This window comes from Amphiura filiformis, unplaced genomic scaffold, assembly GCF_039555335.1.
Source record: "Amphiura filiformis unplaced genomic scaffold, Afil_fr2py scaffold_179, whole genome shotgun sequence".
Taxonomy (NCBI): Eukaryota; Metazoa; Echinodermata; class Ophiuroidea; order Amphilepidida; family Amphiuridae; genus Amphiura; species Amphiura filiformis.
This window is the reverse complement of record NW_027305643.1, coordinates 96,677-109,206: the sequence shown is the minus strand read 5'-3', so window position 1 is coordinate 109,206 and position 12,530 is coordinate 96,677. Positions and strand designations below refer to the sequence as shown.

The 12,530-nt window shown below is 36.9% G+C and overlaps 1 long non-coding RNA gene across 1 annotated transcript; it reads right to left on the bottom strand.

The window, feature by feature from the left end:
- Positions 1-945: 945 nt before the first annotated feature.
- On the bottom strand, positions 946-7,666 carry LOC140145234 (uncharacterized). Its single transcript, XR_011858007.1, has 3 exons — positions 7,638-7,666; positions 5,516-5,636; positions 946-967 (listed from the first exon to the last, which is right to left on the bottom strand). It is a non-coding gene; the product is annotated as an uncharacterized lncRNA (long non-coding RNA).
- Positions 7,667-12,530: the final 4,864 nt, after the last annotated feature.

Sequence of the window (12,530 nt, the reverse complement as noted above, 5' to 3'; positions counted from 1 at the left end):
GGTCAAATGGCTCCGTAGTCAAGCAGCAAACTAAATTCTGTGGCCTTTTTTTTGAAGACAATGTGCCACCCTATCCTAACATGTTGTTTGGGTCCCAAGTAACATATTTTTTACATGTTTACAAAAATCCAGATGCAGCAGATGGCGGCCATCTTGTTTTTCAAAATGGCGACCATTTTTTCAATAATTTCCCAAATATTTCAAACTGCCCTTCCCCATTGTGAATTTATTGATACAATAGCAATTGTTTTAGGCCTAGGATATTATTTATGATATATGTAACGCTTTTAATATTGCCAGCGATTTTGATATTCAAAATGGCCGCCAAAAAATTCAAAATGGCCACCACATTCAACTTATTTCCTCTATACATACAATGAGGATTATAAAATATAAATTTAAGCAATAACATGTTAATTAATATACCAACAGATACACAAACTCCATACTACACTGCAAATACACACCACACCACCCCACACACCCACCCCACACACCCCACCCCACATTCCAATGCTTACCTTTTATTCACTCTCTATGATAACATTTTATTCCGCAATTTCAAGATGAAAGTGGTTAAAATTTCTGGGATGTTTGCACCTTTAACAAAGCCTTTGGATTTCCGGGTTTTAGCAGTGGTTGTTAGTGACTAGAAATTAAGACTTTTGTGGAGGATAGCTTGGGAGGTGTGCACTTATTTACTGGAATAGCCCTCCAATGCTCTCAAAATATTTGCTTTCTTTATTTTCCCCCATTTTTTTTAAATTATGGTATTTCACCGTAAATTACCACCCCTTAAAGTTACTTACAGATTCAGCACACTCAGTTATCTGGTATTGCACAGTTTAGTCCTGAGGCCATCACTTGAGTGAAATGAGTGAAATCGAGGTGTTTGTTTTGTCCTCATTAACTTCTCAGATGCCGCCAAAACAAACAAGGCTGTTTTTCACCTGTAGTCTTGACTTTTCTACAAAAAACAATACAGTAAAATATCATAAATGAAACTAAACCTAAATTATGTAAAGGATAAACTGTAAAGCAAGGTACATAATTCTCCATGCATATGTAACAAGTATAAATAATATGCTCTGTTAATTAAACTGAGCCTACTAACAACATCAAAGACAAGATTAATCTGGCCAACATTTCTTGTAAATCTTGAATCTTCTAATATCTAACTTAAAATACATAATTTACTGCTTGAAATATGAAATGAAATGATTAAACAATACAGAGAATACATACAGAGAGATCATCAATACATGAAAGTTCCCATAATGCAGCTATTGCCCAATTTTGGTTGCAACATAAGATTTGAATTGTTTCTAAATCCAAAATTCAGATTAGAATGTGTGGAATAAGATGTGTGTATATCCTTGACACCTTCAAGTGAATATCCATTAAAATTGAACTTCTCTATACAATTTAAGGTTTATCCTCTTCAGTCATACCACTTTTCTTAGCATATATCAATAAATGATGTACTATTTATTTACAAACATGTCAAATTGGTTCACTGTGATGTGACACATTTTGGGTGCATCTCATATAAGATACGCTGCATCACATTCCAATTTGTGTGTTTGAGAAATTATGATATCACTTTTTCTGCATGACACTTTATTTTCTGCACAACAATGAAAGGAAATTAAAAACAATTGCATGTTCTAATTGGGTAAACAAAATCCACTGATTTTTTCATTTTTGAAAAATTCCCTGATTGGCTAGAAACCCTGTTTTATATCAAACATCTCTTTGGTTACATTTACAGTCATTTTATGGTGTCATTCACCAGAAAATACCATGGCGCTTATAAGAAATATACACAAAAGTCAAAAAACAAAGAGAACAGTTCAAGAAAACAGAGATGTGGTGCATTGGCAGATTTATGTTCACATGTTGCGAATTTCATGCCGTAGCAGCTGCAATATCAAATCTGCTTTTTTGCCAGTGATTCTGTGGCTATGTCTTTGAATAGCGAGCGGATACTGTCAGAAAAGCAGAGCTCTCAAGGTATGAGCAGGAACATAAGCGTGTATAGTCCAAAATTTGGTTTGGACTTGGGTGTACCCTGTACAAGGACCTATCTACATACAGAGGAAAAAAATTTTAAACAGTACTAATGAGTACTTATTGGCAAACTGGAAGCCAGTGCAAGGTTGTCAGGAGTCCTCCAACACTGTCGTGCATATGGGTAAAGTCAAAATAATGGCACCCGTTAGGTTGCTGATGCCTGCTGTGCAAATGAAAAAGACCAGCAAAGAAATTCATCTTTTAAAATGTGTTTTATGATTGGCCCTTTAACCACAGCAATTTGTAGTGTCATATAGCTGTCATGTAAAAAATAATATGCCCAATTTTCTTTCCCATATGCAGTCGGTCCGACTGCCTGATCAGGAAGTACTGCCCGAATTAGGCAGTATGTTGCCGAAGTCAGGCAGTATGGTATCCAATGCAATGCTCTATTTCAAATAGAGCATCTTTTAACTATCTACCGTTATTTCTTGGTTTAGAGTAAAAAAGTAGGTAAAATATATAAAATTATCAATGAATGTACAATTAGTAATAATTTTTTATCAATTTTAGTTAAAATAAAGTTAATTTGCATATTTATATCAAATTTTTTTAAAATACCGTTAGAAATTGTTTTGATATTTAATTTATTTTTCTCCCGGTGGATTAGCCGGTGAAAAAAATTGTCAACTTCTATGCAGCTCATGTTTGTCAAAGTAAAATGTTCCCCCGATCTTTTATAAAATCACCATGAACAATTTAGTCCTTAGTCTGTTGAATTAGGAAGGGTTACCAAAGCCTGTGTTGCTTCTAACTTCGGCAACATGCTGCCTGATTCGGCAGTACTTCCTGATCAGGCATCGGATGGCCGGACTGATATGGTCAGGAGTGTTACATGTTAAGCGTGACAAGAAAAGAGGTACTTGTATTTTAATCATGTATGTAAAAAATCTACAAGTTAAAAAGTTTTGGTTTTCATGACATTTTGTGAAGTGTCAGCTATTATTAAGTTCCACATTCTTTCATATTAGTCACTTACTTATGAACATGTGAAGACCACATGGTCACGAAAAATAAAAATATGTTCCAAAAATCACTCGTCACCAGATTGTGTAGCATTGTAAGGTAATGATGACAGTAATTATCTATTTCAGTCTGTTTTTAGTAAAAACAACATTTGGGCCAAACTTAGAAAAAATAAAACTTGCATGATATCAAAACCGTTTTTTCTTTTTTAGAGGCGGGTTGAAAAAAGAAATTCTGTCTCGTCAGGAGGTTACATCAGAATTCAACTTGATTTTTTTTCATACACCAAGGTGGCAATATTCATGTGTTACTTTTTATTTTATTAGTGCATTGTGATAGGAACTCAAAAACAAGAAAAATATTCACCATTGCTTGAACATGTTTGCTACAGCTCTCTAAATAGTCAATGTCAGGAGTGTTACACAAATTAATTCTAAGCTATTCACAATAGGTAGCCGCCAGTGGTTTTGCGATGTAATCGTGATGTATCATGGGTAAAGTCGACATCAGATCCAGCATAATACAAATATTACCATGCTATTACATAGGAACATCGTGACAATATTTTTAGTTTGTCAATATAACGGTATTACACGCCGTCGATAGAGAAAAAAATTAATTGTGCACATTTCAAATCACATTATTAAGTATTATTGAGTATAGATTCGCGTGTAACAAGGTCTTTATTTTGACAAACTAAAAATATTATAATAGTATGGTAATATTCAATAATTGCACGGACTTGGATGTCGACCGTTTCCCATGATACATCATGTTTACGCCATAAACCGCTAAGCGCATACTTATTGTGAATAGCGAGAATTAATTGGCAATAATTCAAATTTCTGAAGAAATTACCAGTCTGTTGGTGTTCTTTTAGCACTGAAAATTTATTCCTGAAGCCAAACTGCGGTAATCATGATGTAAAGACCTTCATATTCAAGAAATATGTACATAAAACATGGTTTTTTCATAGCTTTCAAACCAAAATGTTACACTCCTGACAATCAATTGTAAGTAATATAGGCTCAACAATAAAATTGAACTAATGTAATTCAATTTTTTGCCCTTTTGAATAGCCATAGATAGTGTTACCAAAAAATTACTAAAAACTACGTTAGAAAATGTGATTTGCAAATTTATATATATTTGAGGCTTACGGTAGGCCTACTGTAGCAAAGTGTCAGGAGTGTTACAACAACATGCAAGCTGGGCTCAAAAATAAAATTGAGCGTAAATCACCTAAATTCTGTGCCTTTTTGAGAGGGAATTTATAGATTTTTGTCAACAAAAATTACAAACACTGTTTTAGAAAATGTAGTTTATAAAATATTTCAGGCCATACAGGTGATTATATACAGTGTCCAGGAGTGTTACACACATAGCACTAGTTTGATGGATCCTTACATCAATTTGAAGAAGAAAGTGATGCTAAAAACTTCAACACAGTTTTTTGCACATCATATTGCATTATACAAACTTAAACAGAAAATGCGTTTAAGATGTTTTTTTTTGACAAATGTGACCATCCACCACAACTGAGCCCCGGATGTCTCAGTGCCACTATTGAGATATGCCTCAAAACAATAAACAATATAGGAAACAAAGGATTTGTTGACTGTTTTATTGATTTTCACTACTTAAATGTCAAGTACTATAGACGTGATATACGTCATTTTAAAGCTAATTTCACGCAGAATATTTTGGTTGAATGTCTCAAAATGATCATTGGTGACTTCCAGGGCTCCAGTTGTGCTGGATGGTCACAAATAAAACTTTTATTCCAGATTTCCACAAATTTTTAGGTGTTTTAATGAATTTTTTTTTCGAAACTTTGTTTCCATGAGAAAAATTCTCCGGGAAAATTCTACATGACTATCTTATAGTTTAGTGTCTAAGTAAAATTAAAACTCAACGAATTACATATTTGCATAATTTTGTCAAAATATAACAAGGAATGGCATGGATCTTTTGTGTTATGTTTCTAAAAATTTTGGACTACTTTTGCCAATAAACCAGTTGAAAAAATACATTTAGTAACATTACTGAAGTATTTTTTTTATTTTTTCTTGACTTTAGATAGGTTGTGCTTACAATAAGACAACAATTACATCTCTGAACACTGTTTGTATTTTTTACCCTTTTGTCACACTTTGGTGCCATTATTTCTGATTATACCCATATGGCACTAGTTACTAGTTGGTGATATAATATGTCACTTATTAATAATATGTCACTTGTTGGTGGTAATATGTCACTTCTATCTGGTACCAATCCGAGAAAATGAATCACAGAGAATGGCAAAATAGTATGTAGGCCTACTCTTTCAAGGCAGATAGCAACTTTTCTAGGCGTTGTTGACATGGTACCTTCAGGAAAGAAAGTTCCTACTATGAAGACCCTAACTTTTGAGTGAGAACTTTGTTAGTGTTTAGTAGTGTATATTTGTACTGTAATGAATGTATAATGCTCTTACCTCCCATTTTCTCCAATCTTCTCTTTAAAATGTTTGGCTCTTGCACCCAAATGGCTTGCAGAAAAGCTGGGACATCACCTTCAATTTCTTCACTAACATATTTGTCCTTGGCTTTAGTTCACTGTCAAAATCAAGCATAAATAATATATAAATAATATTCTTTATGAACAAATGCTGTGTTCAAATTGTTTTGTTTTTACCAGGCAAGCGGTGGCCGACAGTAATTTAATACGGCAACAGCCAATAGCGTAAACAAAATGACAATATGATGGCAACACTGCCTGCGTTGGGCTTCCGCTTGTCACGTGCCATGGTGCGTTTTAGCTCTATTTGGCCCGTTACAGAAAAAAAATGCCACGAAATATATTTCCCAGTGCAATGTATAGATTTTCACATGAAAATCAATAATTTAGATTCAAAAAATTAATGTGAAGAAAAAAAATATTATAGCCGGTAGTGGAAATCGATCTCGGGACCTTCCTGCGTGGCAGGCGGAGGCGTTAACAAAATATTTTAAATGTTTTCGTTACACCATGTCAAAGCATACATTTGATACATGTGGGGAATCTTTTTTTTGTACATAACATATATACAAAGGTCGTAATGCGTTATTCATACTTAAAAAATTCACTTCAAAAAACAGTATGTTTTGTATCTTAAAATTAGGTTCACTATCGAACCCTCAGCGGATTAAGACTGATAAAATAGTTAAAAGCGCTTGATAACATGCATACACTTTTGGAATTATTTGAGACATTTTTGAAACATTTTGTTTACGTGTAAAACCAATAATGACACGTCAAAATTCAGTCAATCTTTGCCGGCCCCTGTTTTTTACCTTTAGGTGCACTTTTGTACCTCATTTTTTGTAAGTTGCCCACCCCACACAGTAGGCCTAACAATGAATAAATTTCTATCAAAAATTATGGTAGCATTGGTGACAAGTAAGATAGGGCCTATGTATATTATTGGGGCAAGGACTACAACTACTGCACTGGAAATTTTATTTCAGCACAGACAACAGTTGTAGAGTTATAGTCAAAATGAGGAAAACCAATATTTTGATCAATAAGTCAATAACTATGGTACTTGCCTTGAGTTGCTGAATTTTCAGTGCAGTAGTTAACTTATAGTAGGCCTACTTGCCTAGATAATATACATATCTTACTTGTCACCTATTCGGCTATAATTTTTGAGAAAAATGCAAAAAATAGGCATAAAATTAGTTAGGGTGTAGTACCCCTTAATGCATTTGAAAATTTACAATGATTAAAAAAGGGCATTTCAATGACCCACTTTTCTCAAAAAAGTTGAGATTTTTATACCACTTGAAGTCTTGAACCGTCTGGCTACAATTTCCTACATAATGTTTATGTACCAAAATTTCTTGCAGATTATTTCGTTTAGCAAAAATATCGTCAATTAACAGTGGCCTATATATGGGAGCAGTACTTGTAATACACATATTCATGCATAACTCTGAAGCGCAAAATCTGAATCAACTGAAATTTTGGAATATAAGCCTTTTAAGTGATTTATCTGCTGAAAAATGTCATAAAAATAGGATGCTAGGTCTAGGATCACGAAATACTCCTGTAAGTGACTGAAGTAGTTTATAGTTCCATGCTCTATCTCTGTCCACACAGTAACTATCGTCTCATCGTGGATAGCAGATTTCTCGATCAAATGACACACAGACAGTAAGCTTACTTCAACCCAACAAATATAGCCAGCTGCTCAGTCTGATATTGAATATTGTGATCTCTATGCAATATGGCTCTACATGCATTATAGGCCTACCCATTTACATGGCATACGCGCATAGCACTTGCCCGCATAGCACTCACTGACTCAGACATGTATGGCCGTACATGCATAGCCGGTCTCGTTTGTTACTTGCATACAACGAGACCAGATATAAAGAATGTGTACCAAGTGCCCAAAATTCTGAAAACTTCAGAAAAGATTTGGAACTCATACCGCCATATATATATACCTACTATCATGACTATAAAGGAAACAAGTCAGAACTTGGGTGCAAGTAATGTACAATTTCATGAAATATTCATCGCTGATGATGAAACCAAAATCATTTCAAGCATATTTTAGATCAAATAATTACCTTCGATTCGAAATTGTAGTTGCTCTTGCACGATGAACACCTTTTTGCAGCATTATTATTCCATCACGGTTAATGTTTACGTGTGGGTTCGCGAGCATCCATCTTTAAATAATTGCCTCTTAGTCTTTTACCAGTCGTTTCTCTAAATCCACGAAATCTTCCTGTCGGGTTGTTAGCGGTTTACCGCACCATAGCTGAACCATGTTATTGTATGATACCAGGGAAGAACAGATTATACCCCTGGCCCCCGGGGGTCAAACCTTCTTGGGATTCTGAAATATAGACCCAAAATAGGCATTTTGAACAGAGTTTTATGAGGATCGTCACCGTGTGGAAATTTATAAAAGTAATTTTAATACCGGGAGGGGGAGGTACCAGTACATTCTTTATTTTATTTCTCTTTTATTTGACACCACTCGAGATACAAAAAGGACCCAAAATATGAATATTGACCCAGGTCTTATGAGGAGTGTTACCCCCCCAGTGGGGATTTTTTTAAATATAGGGCCTATTCTTTACTTTGTCCTCTTTCATTTGACAAGCTTGGGCAGACATTCGATTGGAAATGCCCCGAATGTAGAAGTCCTTGATTTTTTCGAGACTCGTTCTTCGATTTAGGGGACACAAGTTGCGCGGATGAAGATGACTCTCCATTCAAGAGGAAGGGAAGAACAGACATTGAGACTAGTAATAGAAATCACCTCAACTCGCTGAAAATCCTTGTGATAAACTTCAAAGCATCATGAATAAAGTGGCTGAAATTGGAAGCATTAATCCAAGGAATATAACCCTGACATCATACAGGGTACAGAGACGTGGCTCTCTCGACATACAGGGAACTCTGAGTTTCAGGAAAGACAGGAAGGTGACAGGCATGGGGTGTTCTTTTGCTTGTAAAAAGGGACGCATATAGTCACATAGAACCAGAGTTTGACTCTGAATGTGAATTATTGTGGAGCCAAGTGGAAGTAAAGGAAGGAGAAACCTACTGTTGGGCACCTACTATAAGCCCCACCACAACGACATGGACGCAGTTAAAGGTCTCCCAAAATTCACTTACAACCATCAGTTCCAAACATAAAAGTTTGACATTATTCTGAGTGGCGATGCAAAATCAACCAAATGTTAACTGAATAAACCAGACCGTTATTCCAGACGGTTATGCTTCAAAGGAGGTAGCTGAAGAACTCCTTGACACAGTCTTTGAAAATGGGCTGGACCAGGTGGTTCACAAACCAACTAGGGGCCGGGAGATAACATACTTGACGTGGTTTGGACAAACAACAAAGGAATTATTAAGACCGTTGATGTAGTACCTGGTATAATTGATCACAGCGTGGTATTGCTTGAATTGGATTTAGCTGGAAAAAGGAAAAAAGAAATCCACCGCAGAATCTACCTGAAAAACAAAGCTGACGAAGACAAGAAATTAAAAGAGGACCTGACTCATTTCAAGAAACTTACGAAGCTGACTGGGTCAACTGTCCAAGAGAAATGGGATGCCATTGAGAATCAAATCAAATCTGTCATGGACAAACATGTTCCATCAAAAATGGTCTCTAACAGGCACAGTCTGCCTTGGTTCACGAGGGAGCACAGAAGGTTGTGTAGAAAGCAACAAACGGCGTACAACAAAGCAAAGAGTTCTGGAAAATCAACCGACTGGGAGAAATACAAACTTTGCTCGAAAGAGAGGGGAACATGTTAAAAAGATTACATTGAAAGCTGTCTTAAGGACAATACCAAAGAATTTTGGTCATTTATCAAGAAGCTTCGCCAGGATGGAGGAGGAGTACCAGATCTCAACAAAAATCCTTGCTTTACGAACAAAGGGAAGGCTGAGGCTTTCAGCGACCAATTCAGCAGTGTTTTCACTACGGAGGATTCTACTATACCAAATCTTGCCAGTAGCACCATTCCTCCCATCAAGAAGCTGATCATGTACGAGAAGAATTAGGTACTCAAACAACTTCAGAACCTTAATCCAAATAAGGCATCTGGGGCTGACGGCATTCCAACATGGCTACTCAAGATGGCGAAGCGACAGGAGATTGACACCAATATTCACCAAATTTTCCAAGAGACCCTTGATAAAGGGGGAATTCCACATCAATGAGGTGAAGCCAACGTCAGTGCAATCTACAAAAGGGTGAAAAATCAAAGCCTGAAAACTACAGGCCTGTCTCATTGACCAGCGTTCCGTGCAAGGTGATGGAGCATCATCCATTCTCATGTAATGGGACGCTTGGAACAGAACAGTATTCTTGTTGACAAGCAGCATGGGTTCCGTGCAAGCACTCGACGGAAACTCAACTTATCCTGACATTAAATGGCCTGACCAAAAGAGCATCAGAAGAGGTGAAGTCGCATATATAGCCATCTCAGACTTCGCCAAAGCGTTCGACAAAGTGCCACATCAACGCCTCCTCAAGAAACTTGAGCATTATGGCATCAGGGGTGACATTCAGAAATGGGTAACAAACTTCCTTACTAGACGTACACATCAGAGAGTGGTCTGTGAAGGGACACCTTCAGAGCTGAAAATGTGACTTCAGGGGGTTCCACAAAGGCACAGTCACTGGACCATTGTGGTTCAATGACCTTCCTGCAAACCTCACACAAGTACAGCAAGGTTGTTTGCAGATGATTGCCAATGTGCTTTATACATCTAGCAGTTCACCTGAGGAGCTGACAGTCTTGCAAGACGACCTGACAAGACTTCAGGAGTGGCAAGACAAATGGGGCAGGAAATTCAATCCCAGCAAGTGCTCTGTTATGCATATGCAGATCACCCTCAAGAAAGAAAGACCGCAGATGAACTCACATTCTGTGGAGAAGAAGAACGCAATGAAGTGACTAGCCATCCATTTAGGAGTTCAAATCGACAATCGTCTTCAGTGGAAGGGCACATCAAGATGGCAGCCTCAAAAGCAAGCAGGATCCTGGGCTTCCTTAAGAGAAACATCTGGTTTGCATCACAGGAAACTAAAGTAGCAGCCTATACAGCGGCAGTTAGACCCGTATTAGAATATGCTTCCTGTGTGTGGGATCCATACAGAAGAGGAGATAAGTCCAGCGGAAAGCAGCCAGATTGCTTGAAAGACTACGAGCAGCGCAGCAGTGTAACAAAAATGCTGGAGAAACTTGAGTGGAAGACCTTAGAAGACCGACGCGGAACAAACAGACTGACCATGGGGGGGGGTATCCAAAATCATGAACGACTTGGTCACGCAATCGACGAGGACGACATGATCACCATGTCAACGGAAACCAGAACCAGGGTAGTCATAACTGCATAAAATCCTCAAGATGCAAGGAACAAGGACATCTATTTAAACTCCTTCCTTCCTCGTACTGTGACAGACTGGAACAAGCTCCAGGGGACACCACTTCAGCAGCCACACTTGATATCTTCAAAAACTTAGAGTCCAAAAGTAATTTAGGTACATGTAGTCATATCAATATCAGCTTGAGCAGCATCAAAGTTGGCGAAAGTACAGCAAGACAGACCTGCCGACTTAACCAAGACAAGACAAGACACCACTCGGAAGTAATACCTTCTTGGCATTTGAGATATGAAGAGGAACCAAAATATGAATATTGACACAGGTCTTATGAAGAATTTCACCCCGGTTGGAAAGTTTTTATTATATTCCTTACATTTATCACTTTCATTTGACCCCCACTCGGGGGGTCATACCTTTCGCATTTTGAGAGATATGAATAGGACCCATATGGATATTGACCCGGGTCTTATGATGAGTGTCACCTCGGGCAGGGAAATATTTCTATTGTAATTATTATTCTTTACTTTCTTCTTTTTCATTTGACACACTTGGGGTCATTACCCCGTCATACCATGTGGCATTTCAAAAAATATGTCCATTTCAGACCAAAAGGTAGAGTCAGTAAGTAACGTTAATAAGTTAGTAAGCAAGTAACATTACTATTATAGGCTGATACCATTTTACGCTACCTCCTCACAGTTGAACCATAAATATCTGTACGCACAATGTTCTAATATCTGTGGTTGTGATAAACAAGACTACAGGAGCATAGGCCAAATAAAAAAGTTTCATGCCCTCCCCCGCCATGTCACTTTCTGGGATCAGTCCATATTTTTCTTCAATTTTCAGTTTTAATATACTAAAATAGTAAAATGTTAATGCTAATAAACTAGTTTATTAATTAGCATGAATCCTGCAAGTGCTGTTTTTGTGGAACTCTAAAACTCCTCATAATAAGTACAAAAGGGGTCTCATCATTTTCCCTAGCAGATGCTGAAAACTTCTCGCAATGTCAATTTTACGTGAAAAATGCTGTATTTTGCACAATTTAGCTTTACACGTACGTACTCACACCCACACACAACACCCTTCCTGCTCCCTTTCCAAAAAGGTATGGACATGAAACGAATGTCAATTTATGTGGCCATATCACAGAGCTGTAAAAAGACAGATTAAGGGGTACTACACCCATTGATTTTTTTTTTGGCATTTTGTGAAGAAATTACAAAAAAAAAAAATTAACAAAGTGGTATGCAAAATGACAGGCTAATCTTCTTGTTTTATTGGTGGCATCGGTATCAATGTAGCTTACATGCTTTTAAAGGTAGAAGCCAAAGGTGAATTTGTACATCACTGATGTTTTAAATTCACTTCATTTTGGACAGCTTACTATCAACGGATTTCGTTAAAGTTTTGGAATGGGAATAGGGCATAAGTGGTTCCTGATTTCTTTTATGACTTCATGAACTTGGTGCTCCACACCTATCAAAAAACGAACTGGTTAAGAAAATGCTTCTATTTACAATGTTAAGCTATATTTTGTATTTTTTAACTTGCGACATTATTTCACTGAAACTTAATTAAGCCATAGGTAACAGGTTACCAC